Genomic DNA, 12,488 nt, shown 5'->3' on the forward strand with positions numbered 1-12,488 from the left:
TGCAGGGAAAAAAAAAAACGGTATTTTTTCTTGCACATCATTGGATGATAGAAATCAGCAGAGCTTTCCCTCATTCCAGAGCTTCCCCTCAGATCCAGCGCAACTGCACTTGCAGTACACCTACAGTGCACTTGCAGTGCACAAACTATTCGCCTTTAGTAAATCAACCCCAATAACTTGTTTTCATGCACTGAAGTTCATTGCATCCAACCATGCAGCCTATTTAAATTGAATGGGCTAGAACACACCTTCATTTTGATCCTGCTGTATACTTTACAGCAGCACACTCTAAAGAGAAAGTGGAAGTAGAAAAAGGTACATGGTTGGTGTCACGGAACGTCCCACACTCCGCTTGAGTGTTTCCGTCAGTAAACCACTTCCTTGTAGTCTGGATACAGATATCAGATATTCCAACCTCTCTGAGCACAAAACAAGGCGACACTTGCTTGTTGCTAACATGGACTGACTTTATTTAGAATCAAAATTACAAGACTTTATATGCCGTTGGAACCTCCTCTAACAATACAACTGTAACCTAATTACCATGAGCTAATTAACTAATCATTTACCCAGACTAGATGACTCAGAGACATGACCTGTAGGACACAGATTTGTGGGCACCCAGCTTCACACAGTAGTATAAACACAATAGCAGGAGCTAATTACAATTAACAATACAAACAACAATCTCCCCCCTCCTCAGCCTAGACTGTTCGTCTCCTAGCCAGTCCTGGTGGCTAATGTGATCAGCTCATTCAATTAACACACATTACCATAAACATCAACACAGGGTTAATTAGAACAAACAATGAGTTGAATACCTTTAGAACCTGTGGTAAGCCAGACTAAACTCATTTACATTAAACACATTATAGCTGACATCAGACAGGTGAGTGGAGTTGATGACATTAGCATCTTCTCACAGTATGAGTCCCAACAGTATGACTCAGTTACTATTGCTACTATGGCAAATACAGGGTCCCCAGAGTCTGTGTGTCCTGGGGGACAAGGACCCGAAGCAACAACACCTCAAGGGTACCCCAAATGCCAAGGCCCATAATCTGTAGGCAAGAGGCTCGCATTCAGTCCTCTCCAACAGCCTCTGTCCCGGCTAGGTCTGTCACATTTCTCCCCTTTCGGCAGGAGACTAACACAGGAGGAGACCCTAGACGGGTTGACTCCGAAGGCAGTCCATAGTTCCAGTCCTCTACTGCCTGTACCCACACAGTACCCCAAACAAATTGTTCCAAACAGAGTATTACTCACCCAGCCAACCTCTGCCTCTCTCAGAGAACATATCCGCCGCTGGGGAGAGGCCCGGACTGGCCCTTCTCCCTGGAGTCCTTTCTGCCGCTGGAGAGAAGACAGGGGGACTGGGCTCACTCCATCCTGCTGTTGGAGATCTGGGCCGACTGCCCAGCATCCCTGGGGTATACAGGTGGGGACTGAAGCCCCATCCACCGACACCAGATCATGCTGCAGTTGAGGTGATGACTGCATTCTCTCCTTGGATCCTGATCTGCAACTCGCGATAGACTGCCACCTCCTCACCTCAGGCCTCCACAATTGCTGCAGGTGTGGGGCAGAGGTCTTGGACCCTCTGTCCAGTTGCCAGCACTTCTGCTGGGGGTTTGCCAGGTGGTTCCTCCTCTACAGGAAGTGCTGACAAGAGGGCAGAGCTCTACTAACCTCTGCCCAGCAATGATAGCATCTTCTGGGTTCCATGGACAGGAGATGGTGAACCTCTATCCCCAGACATCAGTTGCAGAGACATGGGATTTGATAGACTTTTCTGCTGAGGAAGAACAACCTGATGAGCCTCCAGCAGAAGAGCTGCTATCAGGGCCAAAGTTCACTGTGCTCTGCTCAGCACCAACAGTGGCTTCGGCCTTCTTGAGAGAAGAGGTAGTCGGCCTTTCTCCCACAACACTGACAGGGACAAATCTCCGGATTTTCCACTTCCGATTCTCTGGCATGCTGCTGAACGTGTTCTAGCAGTTTACTGTATGCCCTTTCCAGATGCTGTTCCTTCCGTAGCAAATGGTCCAGATCAGGTTTGAGCTCTGAGACCCCTGCAAGACCGAGCATAGCCTCTCTATATTCTCGCAGGTCCTCAAGGTCAGGTTCCCCTTCATCGCCAAACACAAAATGATCTGTAAGGCTCTCCCACAGCAATCCAGGGCCGCCAAAGTCATATCCCTCCGGAGAGCATTCTGTTGTCTCCCCTAAATATCCCTGCTCTGCGTGCCATTGCAGAGCCCGATAATGGTTGTCCAGCTCTATCTCCTGCTGGACCAGCCTGTCCAACTCAGTCACCCATTGCTCCTGGGGCCGCTCTCCCAGGAATGCCATCCACAATGCCCGTTGGTCACTGGCCCGTTGCTCTTGGGTTGGAAAGCACTTGCCCTGTTTTATACCAGCGAGCTGGAGGGCTCCAATTCAGAGCTCCACCCGAATTTGCTGCCTAAGCTCCAGGTATTCATCCTCAGACACAGTCCTGGTGTATGTTGAAAGGATGATCCGCAGCAGCCCCAGGAACTCTGATGCCAGGTCCATATCTCCGTTGGGTGACTGAAGTCTGCTATCCTGATCTTGGATCCAGGTGGAGGTTTAGATTTCCCAGACTGCAGGAAGCTTTCCAGCTGCTTGCCACCAATGTCATGGAATGTCCCACACTCCGCTTGAGTGCTTCTGTCAGTAAACCACTTCCTTGTAGTCTGGATACAGATATCAGATATTCCAACCTCTCTGAGCACAAAACAAGGCGACACTTGCTTGTTGCTAACATGGACTGACTTTATTTAGAATCAAAATTACAAGACTTTATATGCCGTTGGAACCTCCTCTAACAATACAACTGTAACCTAATTACCATGAGCTAATTAACTAATCATTTACCCAGACCAGATGACTCAGAGACATGACCTGTAGGACACAGACTTGGCACCCAGCTTCACACAGTAGTATAAACACAATAGCAGGAGCTAATTACAATTAACAATACAAACAACAATCTCCCCCCTCCTCAGCCTAGACTGTTCGTCACCTAGCCAGTCCTGGTGGCTAATGTGATCAGCTCATTCAGTTAACACACATTACCATAAACATCAACACAGGGTTAATTAGAACAAACAACAATGAGTTGAATACCCTTAGAACCTGTGGTAAGCCAGACTAAACTCGTTTACATTAAACAAATTATAGCTGACATCAGACAGGTGAGTGGAGTTGATGACATTAGCATCTTCTCACAGTATGAGTCCCAACAGTATGACTCAGTTACTATTGCTACTATGGCAAATACAGGGTCCCCAGAGTCTGTGTGTCCTGGGGGACAAGGACCCGAAGCCAAAGTAACAACACCTCAAGGGTACCCCAAATGCCAAGGCCCATAATCTGTAGGCAAGTGGCTCACATTCAGTCCTCTCCAACAGCCTCTGTCCCGGCTAGGTCTGTCACAGTTGGTGTTGCTGACAGAATAGTAACTCTCTTGATTGGTGTCAGTGGCCGCAATAGTAACTAGGGTTGTTCCGATACCACTTTTTTTTAGGACCGAGTACAAGTACCGATACTTTTTTTCAAGTGCTCGCCGACACCGATTACCAATACTTTTTTTTTTAATGTCACGTGACGAGTTTTTTTTTCTTTTTTTTTTTTTTTAGGGGGGGGGTGCACGGTGTCTGTGCATTTTTTCCCCTAATCGTCTTTCAGGACAGCCACCTGAGAGAGCTTGGCTCCTCCCTTCTGTTGGAAACACCTGCGCCAGCTTGTATAAATGTCCTCCTCCCCTGCTGGCTCCTCTGTTATTTGTGTTTCCTCCAGAGGGGAGACGCCATAGGAACCAGCCAGGAGAGCCAGAGTAGGCTCAGGCAACATGTCCTGAAAGAGAGTGGGGACTCCTAGGACAGACCAGAGAATTTGGTGTACAGAACACAGCAGTTTACACTAACCTGGTCAGAAAGAACTTTCTTCTTATTGCCACCCCCGCATCCCTGAGTGCAGGTTGAGGTCGGGGGGGTGGCCTTATCATCGCTGAGCGCATGTGGAAACCAACATGCCGGGTACTGGGACTGCGCGGCCTGTGGCAGGTGACGTCATATCCGGCCAAAAGGGGGCGTGCTCTTCCGGGTTTGCGGCTTCCGGTTCCGCCCGCGAACACTGAAAAGGAGCCAGGCATGGGCTGGAGAGGAGCCATACAAGCTATAGAGACAGCAGAGGCTCCGGAGGTGACACGAGGATGGCGGATGCAGAGGACCTAGACCGCACTGCTCTAGCAGAGACCAGCTCCAGCCATGTGAAGGTAAGGGGAACCTAGGGTGGAGCTCCCCTGGCCTGAACCCCCCCTCCCATCAATTAGGGCTAAGGGAGGGGGGGGAGTAAAGACCCTCATGTGTCAGAGGGTGGATTCATAGGGCCCCTGGTGAGGCAAGCCCGAATGAAAGTGTTGCACTCCTGCAAATGTGCGGGGGAAGGGTACTGTGTATTAATGGTTATGGGGTTTTGTCTTATGTCTTTTCAGAAAACAGAAAAAACCAGGGTCCCTCATGTTTTAAAAAAGAGGTACCCTTCCTGTAAGGTTACCCTTAAAGATACCTGGGAAAAGACATTATGCAAAGAGTGTATTAGTAAACTAGTACAAGAACACTCTTCAGAGCAGGGTGAGCTAGAGGCATCGGTTAAGGAATTGTCCAATACTTTCGAATCCTTCAGAACCTTTTTTGAGAGGTTCCAAATGCCACAGCTTCAGACTGCTCCTCCGACAACAACGTTGCCAAAAACACAGGCAATACCCTCCACGAGTGCAGGCTCTTCAGTAGTCCCTAGAGAGGAGGAGGAAGAGGAGCCTGACAGTGCAACATCTGGCTCCCAAGAGTCTGAGAGGGAAGCCCTGGATGGGGATTCCAGGAAGCCATCCCGATACAAGCTCTCATTAGATGAGGTAGATCATCTTTTAGGGGCCATCTATACCACACTAGGTATATCAACAGGGAAGAAGACATTGTCACTACATGATCAAATGTATGAGAGCCTAGGGGAACAGGAAAAGAAGAATTTTCCTGTTCATGAGGTCCTTATAGAGGCTATTAAAAAAGAGTGGCAGGAACCTGAAAGAGAGCCATTTTTTTTCTAACGCCTTAAAAAGACGATTTCCCTTCTCAGAGGATCCAGCATCAGTATGGAACAAGATTCCAAAACTAGATGCGGCCTTCTCGCAGGTGTCGAGGCACACGGACTTGGCCTTGAGGACATGGGAGTTTTATCCGAGCCAATGGATAAAAGGATGGACTCCCTGTTAAAAAAGTCGTGGGACTCAAACGTGGGTAGCCTGAAACCAGCGATGGCGGTCACGGTGGTAGCTAGGAACGTAGAGTCCTGGTTAAACCAATTACAGGCTCACATTGAGGAAGGTACTGCTAAGGAGCAGATCCTAAATTCATTTCCCATGCTGCTGCGAGGTCTTGCGTATATCGCAGATGCATCAGCAGAATTGGTGTGAATGGCAGCCAGGTCCTCCTCCCTAGCCAATTCCACTAGAAGGGCATTATGGCTTAAGACATGGCAGGGTGACTGCGCGTCCAAAGCCAAGCTCTGCGGAATTCCCTTTACAGGGGATCTGCTATTCGGACCGGGGTTAGAGAAGGTGCTGGACCGAACGGCAGATAAGAAGAAGGCGTTTCCACTGAAACGTAAGGCAAATTGGAAACAGCCACAACAAAATAAGAAGAGGCAAAGAGGGAATACAAGACCCCGATTTACAGCTCCCAAAATGGAAACCCAGAAGAGACCTTGGGTTCAGAGAGGGAAAGGCAAAGGGGGGGGCGATTTTTCATCCTCCTGAGCAAACCCAAAAGAAATGACAGAATAGTCGCAGTGGGGGGAAGACTGGGGGCCTTCCTCCCGCAATGGGAAGAGATATCTTCCAACAAATTTATTCTGAGAACAATAAGGGAAGGATATCATTTGGAGTTCTCAAGAGCATCCCCAAACAGATTATACATCACCAAACCCCCAAAAAACAAGAAGGCCAGAGGATTAATGAGATCCTTAGAGGAACTCCAGCAACAAAAGGTGATCATCAAAGTACCAAAGGGAGAGAGAGGGCAGGGTTTCTACTCCCACATATTTGGAGTGCAGAATCCTCAACCTCCTCATCCTCAACCTCAAACCTCTAAATTTATCTATAACCTACAAAAGGTTCAGAATGGAGTCCATATATTCAGTAAGGGCCCTACTGCCCCCAAACTGTTATATGGTCTCCCTAGACCTAAAGGACGCATACCTGCACATCCCGATGCAGCAGGAGTGTCAAAAATTTCTAAGGTTTGCGATAGAGACAGGAATAGGAACCAGGCACTTTCAATTTCAGGCTCTACCCTTTGGCCTCTCATCATCGCCCAGAATTTTTACCAAGATTCTGGCCGAAGCTCTGGCACCGTTACGGGTCAAAGGCATATCTATCATTGCTTACTTGGACGACCTTCTCCTGTTTGTAGAGTCGCCCCAGAAGTAGAACTAGAAAACTAGAAAACCTCAGCTACACACAGACGTTCTTAGAAAGTCTGGGTTGGCTGGTAAATTTGGAAAAATCCAATTTACAACCCAGTCAGCAAATAATATACTTAGGGTATGTCATAGATTCAGCGCAACAAAGACTGTTTCTGCCGAAGAAAAAATAGGGAAGATTCAGAAGGAAGTAAGCCTTTTTACAAGCCAATATACCGTGTGCCATAAGGCAGATAATGTCAACACTGGGACTGCTAACATCTGCGATTCCAGCGGTCCAGTGGGCAGGCCTGCATTTCCGGCCACTGCAGGTGTTCCTGTTAAAAATGTGGGATCACAAGCAGGAGTCCTTAGACACCAAGGTTCTTATCAGCAAGGGTGAAAGTAACCTTATGGTGGTGGAGGACAATAGAGAACATGAACAAGGGACGGCTGTGGAATCTACCCATTTCCCGAATCCTAACCACAGACGCAAGCGGCGTAGGGTGGGGAGCGCATTTAAGCTCTCAGATAGCACAAGGGACTTGGGAAAAAGAAGAGAGAAGGAGATCATCCAACTGGAAGGAATTGAGAGCAGTATGGTATGCACTTCAAGCCTTCCAGACAGAGTTGAAGGGTCAGCTTTTACAGGTCAGGTCTGACAATGTGTCAGTGATCGCCTATATAAACAAACAGGGAGGAACAAGAAGCAGAGCCCTGTGGACCTTAGCAGAGGAGATCTTGAAATGGGGAGAAAGAAACCTACTCTCTTTATCAGCAATCCATTTGAAGGGGGATTTAAACAGGGTGGCAGATTTCCTCAGCAGGAAAAGTGAGAGAAGGCGATTGGGCGCTGAAGCAGGAGGTATTCGAGCAGATTGCTCACAAGTGGGGAACACCTCAGGTGGACTTGTTTGCCTCAAAGGAAAACAGGAAAGTCAGAGCGTTCTTCTCCCTGGAAAGAGAGGACAGAGTGCTTGGAGTAGATGCGCTGGCACACACATGGGCATTCAACAAATGCTATGCCTTTCCCCCACCAATACTTCTACCAGCAGTAATAAGAAAATTACGTACGGAGAATACAACACTAATTCTCATAGCGCCCTATTGGCCCAGGAGACCGTGGTTCTCTATGCTCAGAGAACTCGCGGTAGAACCCCCCTGGTTTTTACCGATCCAGGAAGATCTACTCTCCCAGGGTCCAGTACACTGCCCCCAAGTGGAAAGATGGAACTTGGCCGCATGGTGTCTGAGGAGCAGTTGGTAGAAGCGAAAGGGTTCTCAGACCGTCTAATAGACACAATGCTGAAAAGCAGGAAGATTGAGACACGGAACATCTACCAAAAAGTATGGAGGTGTTTTAACAGATGGTGTATAGACAAAAAATTCAATACACAAGGCTCAGTGGCAGTCCTGGAGTTTCTACAGGACGGGATAGACAAAGGACTAAGTCTTAGCACGCTTAAAAGTCAAATGTCAGCACTTTCTGTTTACCTGGAGAAGAGATTAGCATCTGATCCGTGGGCAATCAGACTCTTTAGATCACTGAGCAGACAAAGACCGATACAGAGTACAGTTTTTCCAAAGTGGGATCTGTCATTAGTGCTGCAAACTATGACAGCACACCCTTTTGAACCATTGGATAATTGCAACCTGAAGATGCTGACGTTTAAAGCAGTTTTCTTGGTGGCAATTACTACAGCTAAAAGGGTCTGTGAGATAGAGGCCCTATCAATCAGGCCCCCCTTTTTTCAGATTTTTCCGGATCACATAATTTTTAGGATGGATCCGTCATTTCTCCCTAAGGTGGCCTCGAAATTCCACAGAGGCCAGGAGATTGTGTTGCCATCGTTTTGCCCAAATCCTTCTAAGGAACAAGAAGTAAGGTTCCATAGTTTAGACGTAAGGAGATGTGTCTTGCATTACTTAGAAGCAACCAAAGATATTAGGAAGACGGATTCTTTATTTATTTTGATTTCTGGAGTAAGGAAAGGGCAAAAGGCCACAAAACGTACCATAGCCAGATGGCTAAAAGAAGCCATTGAACAGGCTTATAGGTTAGGAGGTATGCAGGTCCCAGAGGGTATCAGGGCACACTCCACCAGGGCAATGGCTGCGTCGCAAGCAGAGAGAGCTGGAGCAACGCCAGAACAAATTTGTAAAGCGGCAACTTGGTCCAGCTTTGCTACCTTTGTAAGACACTATAGAGTGGATCTTTGGGCGGCTAAAGATCAGACCTTTGGACGCAAGGTCTTACAAGCCGTGGTCCCACCCTAGGGGTAAGTGCTCGTTTATCCTCTCAGGTGGCTGTCCTGAAAGACGATTAGGGGAAAAACTAAGTTACTTACTGGTAACGTTCTTTCCCGGAGTCTTTCAGGACAGCCGGGTACCCACCCAATTGTGTATCAAGACATAGAGATTTCCTTACAGGAAGTGTGATATAATGAATTGTGTTTATCATATATTCTTGTGTCTCCCCAGCGGACTGGAGGTGCTCTTTAAAGAACTGAGGAGCCAGCAGGGGAGGAGGAAATTTATACAAGCTGGCACAGGTGTTTCCAACAGAAGGGAGGAGCCAAGCTCTCTCAGGTGGCTGTCCTGAAAGACTCCGGGAATAAACGTTACCAGTAAGTAACTTCGTTTTTTTTATTTACATTTTTATTATTTTTTACAATAATATTTTTTTTATTATTTATTGCAATATGTGGTTTTTTTTTTGTTTTTTTTTTGTTTTTTTTGTTTTTTTAATCAGCCCTGTTGGGGGGCTTTGGTGAGATATCAGGGGTCTTAACAGACCCCTGATATCTCCCCCTTGAGACAGAGAAAGAGACCGAGGACAGAGATTCCCCAGTCCCTTTCTCTGCAGCTTCAGCTGCACTGAGAATGAATGGAAAGAAGACAGCTGCTCCTCTCCATTCATAAACTGAGACATCGTAATCACAGGAGATTACAATGTTTCAGTTATGTGAATGGACATTAGCTGAGTTAGCGGAGTTAGCTGACTCTGTCCATACACAAAGGAAGGAGGAGGACATGGAGAGAGAGAGATAGCACAACGGAGGGGGACAGAGGAAGAGAGAGGGACAGCAGAACGGAGGGGGACAGAGGAAGAGAGAGGGTCAGCGGAACAGCAGAACGGAGAGGGACAGCGGAGAGGGACAGAGGAACGGAGGGGGACAGCGGAATGGAGAGGGACAGCGGAACGGAGGGGGCATGGAGGATGCGGTGACAGTCAGCAGTGATCGCGTGTGGGGGAGTTACAAGCACCGATCACCACTGTATGTCACTAAAGCAGCTGAAAGCCACGGGGGGAGAAGCTTGTAACTCCCTCACGCGCCGATCACTGCTGACTCTCAAGGTATCGGGGGAAGCATCGGGAGCATTTGCCCGAGTACAAGTACTTGGGCAAATGCTCGGTATCGGTGCCGATACCGATACTAGTATTGGTATCGGGACAACTCTAATAGTAACCCACAGCTGTGGTGTCAGTGGACACAATAACCCCCAGCATTGGTCTCTGTGTCCAAAGTAAAAACCCTGTGCACTTATGTCTGACTGCAATATCAACCTTTTAGGCCTGATTCACACCTAAGCATTTTTAGTGCTTTTTGCAGTACAGTCTATTTAACATGGTTTCCTATGAAACACGTTCTGTAGTGCAAATCTGCAAATTTCAAAAAGCACTAAAAATGCATAGGTGTGAATCAGGCCTTACCATGTGTTGGTTTCTGCAAACATAACCCCCAACTCTGGTGCCAGTGCCTGCATTATTAACTTCCAGCACTGGTGCTAGTGACTGCAGTAATCACACCCATCATTGGTGCCAGTGACTGCATTGCTAACCCCTAGCATTGGTGCCAGTGACTGCATTGCTAACCCCTAGCATTGGTGCCAGTGACTGCATTGCTAACCCCTAGCATTGGTGCCAGTGACTGCATTACTAACCCCTAGCATTGGTGCCAGTGACTGCATTAATAAGACCCAGCACTGGTGTCAGTGACCGCAACAACAAACCCCACATTGGTGGCCAGTGACAGCGTTATTCAAACACCCTTTATTAGTGGCAATGCTGTTAACCTTCGAGTACTGCAAGTATGGGGGTACAAGCAGTACTCTTGTACTGGGCCCTGTAGTGTCATCAGGCTGGCCCAAGTACAGCTTTCTGTAAGCACAACCTGCTATGTAATCTCTTCCAGAGCTAGGATGTTACGTTATATATAAAGCATCCAATCAACTACCACTTTTCTTTTTTTTTTTCTCCACACCCCTCCAAGTGGTTTCTCTTAGATTGGCATGCCAATCATGTTGGAGAGCAGACCCTGCAGGAAGGAGGGTTTGCCTGGCAGTAGCAGGAGGCTGGAGATGGCAGCAGTGCAGAAGATGGTGATCAGGAGTCTAAATGCTGGTGGGGAAGCTGAGAGCCATGGTAGATGAGGAGTTGGGGGGGGGGGGGGAGAAAGTGGGCAACCAGAGATTTTGGGAATACTGCCACTGGTTCTGTGAGGTGAGAGGAGCACAGGCTAAAGGAAGTTTGGAGAGCTGATTATACAGACTGTGCATCAAACTAACTGGCCGTTGCCAGGTGGACCAGAGTACATTGTGTCCTACTGCTAACCCTCATCTCACCTGATCATACCTTCCTTTTTCTGCTGACACGGAGCTGAGAGGACCCTGCCCACCTACTACCTAATACCTGAACTGCCAACAGTAAGCTCGAAGGGACCCACCACGCCTTATCATGCCCCCCAATTGCCCCACATGTAAATACACCATACACCTAATCTATGCATTTTCTTCACACACATCACTATTCCATACACAATGTCTATACCATCTAGACATACATGTCACTGGGGAGGGGGCAGGTAGACTATACAAGGCCCTCTCAGTGATAATGACAGTGATGGGAAGGACTTATTTTTACCTTTGCTGATTTTGTAATACATATAATATAGCTCCCTGAGTTTTTCTGTTTCCAGGGCTTTCTGAAAATTTCTAATGCCGCGTACACACGGTCGGAATTTCCGACAGAAAAAGTCCGACTGGAGCTTTTCATCGTATATTCCGACCGCGTGTAAGCCCCATCGGACTTTTTACGTCGAAAATTCAGACGGACTTAGAGAACATGTTCTATATTTTTCTGACGGAACAAATTCCTATCGGAAAATCCGCTCGTCTTTATGCTGTTCCGACGTACTAAAAATGACGCATGCTCTGAAGCAAGTACGAGACGGAAGAGCTTGGTCTGGTAAAACTAGCGTTCACAATGGAGATAGCACATTCCTCACGCTGCAAATTCTGTGATCTTTTAATGCAGCGCATTCTTTTGTGCTTTATAATGCTAGAATAATGAAGTTGTTTTGCTGCTGATATTCACACAGAGTTCTGACAAACTTATTTCTTTATTATTTCTCGTGATCTCATGAATAATCTTTTATTTTTTTAAAGCCAGATCTCCATAATAATGTTTAGAATTATTTTTTATAGTCACGAGTCTGAAAAGAGCGAATCGTCTCTCACCAGACTTCTACTAACACGAGATTAGCAGAAGGAGCCCAAAGGGTGGCGCAGTGACTATTGAACCTCCTTTTTTATAGTGCCGTCGTACGTGTTTTACGTCACCGCGTTCTTGACGGTCGGAATTTGGTGTGACCATGTGTATGCAAGACAGCTTGAGCGGAATTCCGTTGGAAAAACCTTCAGAGTTTATTCCGACGGGAATCGTGTGTACGCGGCATAAAGGTAACTGTAGGCACCTTGAGATGCTTCTAATTTCCAAGAGCAAAGGAAAGCTGCTTTCTTTTCATAATAATAGCAGTAGGGTTCTGCTCTTATTCACTGGATTCTCTATCTGTTTATTGTATACTAAAGAAGAAACAGAGGGATCAAGATATCAACTTTAAAATGGCTGGTAAAGAGAACCAGGTATTCTAGTAGGAAATCCGAGCACTGCACTTTACTACAGATGGTGGGCCATTCAGTCATCCACTATCAGTCAAAATGTA

The 12,488-nt window shown here is 47.1% G+C and overlaps 1 long non-coding RNA gene across 1 annotated transcript in view; it reads right to left on the bottom strand.

Moving 5' to 3' along the window:
* The window catches only part of LOC141140582 (uncharacterized), a 47,744-nt gene that overhangs the window by 5,452 nt on the left and 29,804 nt on the right, over positions 1-12,488 (bottom strand). The window lies entirely within an intron of this gene.

Source organism: Aquarana catesbeiana, linkage group LG01 (assembly GCF_042186555.1).
Source record: "Aquarana catesbeiana isolate 2022-GZ linkage group LG01, ASM4218655v1, whole genome shotgun sequence".
NCBI classification, from domain to species: Eukaryota; Metazoa; Chordata; class Amphibia; order Anura; family Ranidae; genus Aquarana; species Aquarana catesbeiana.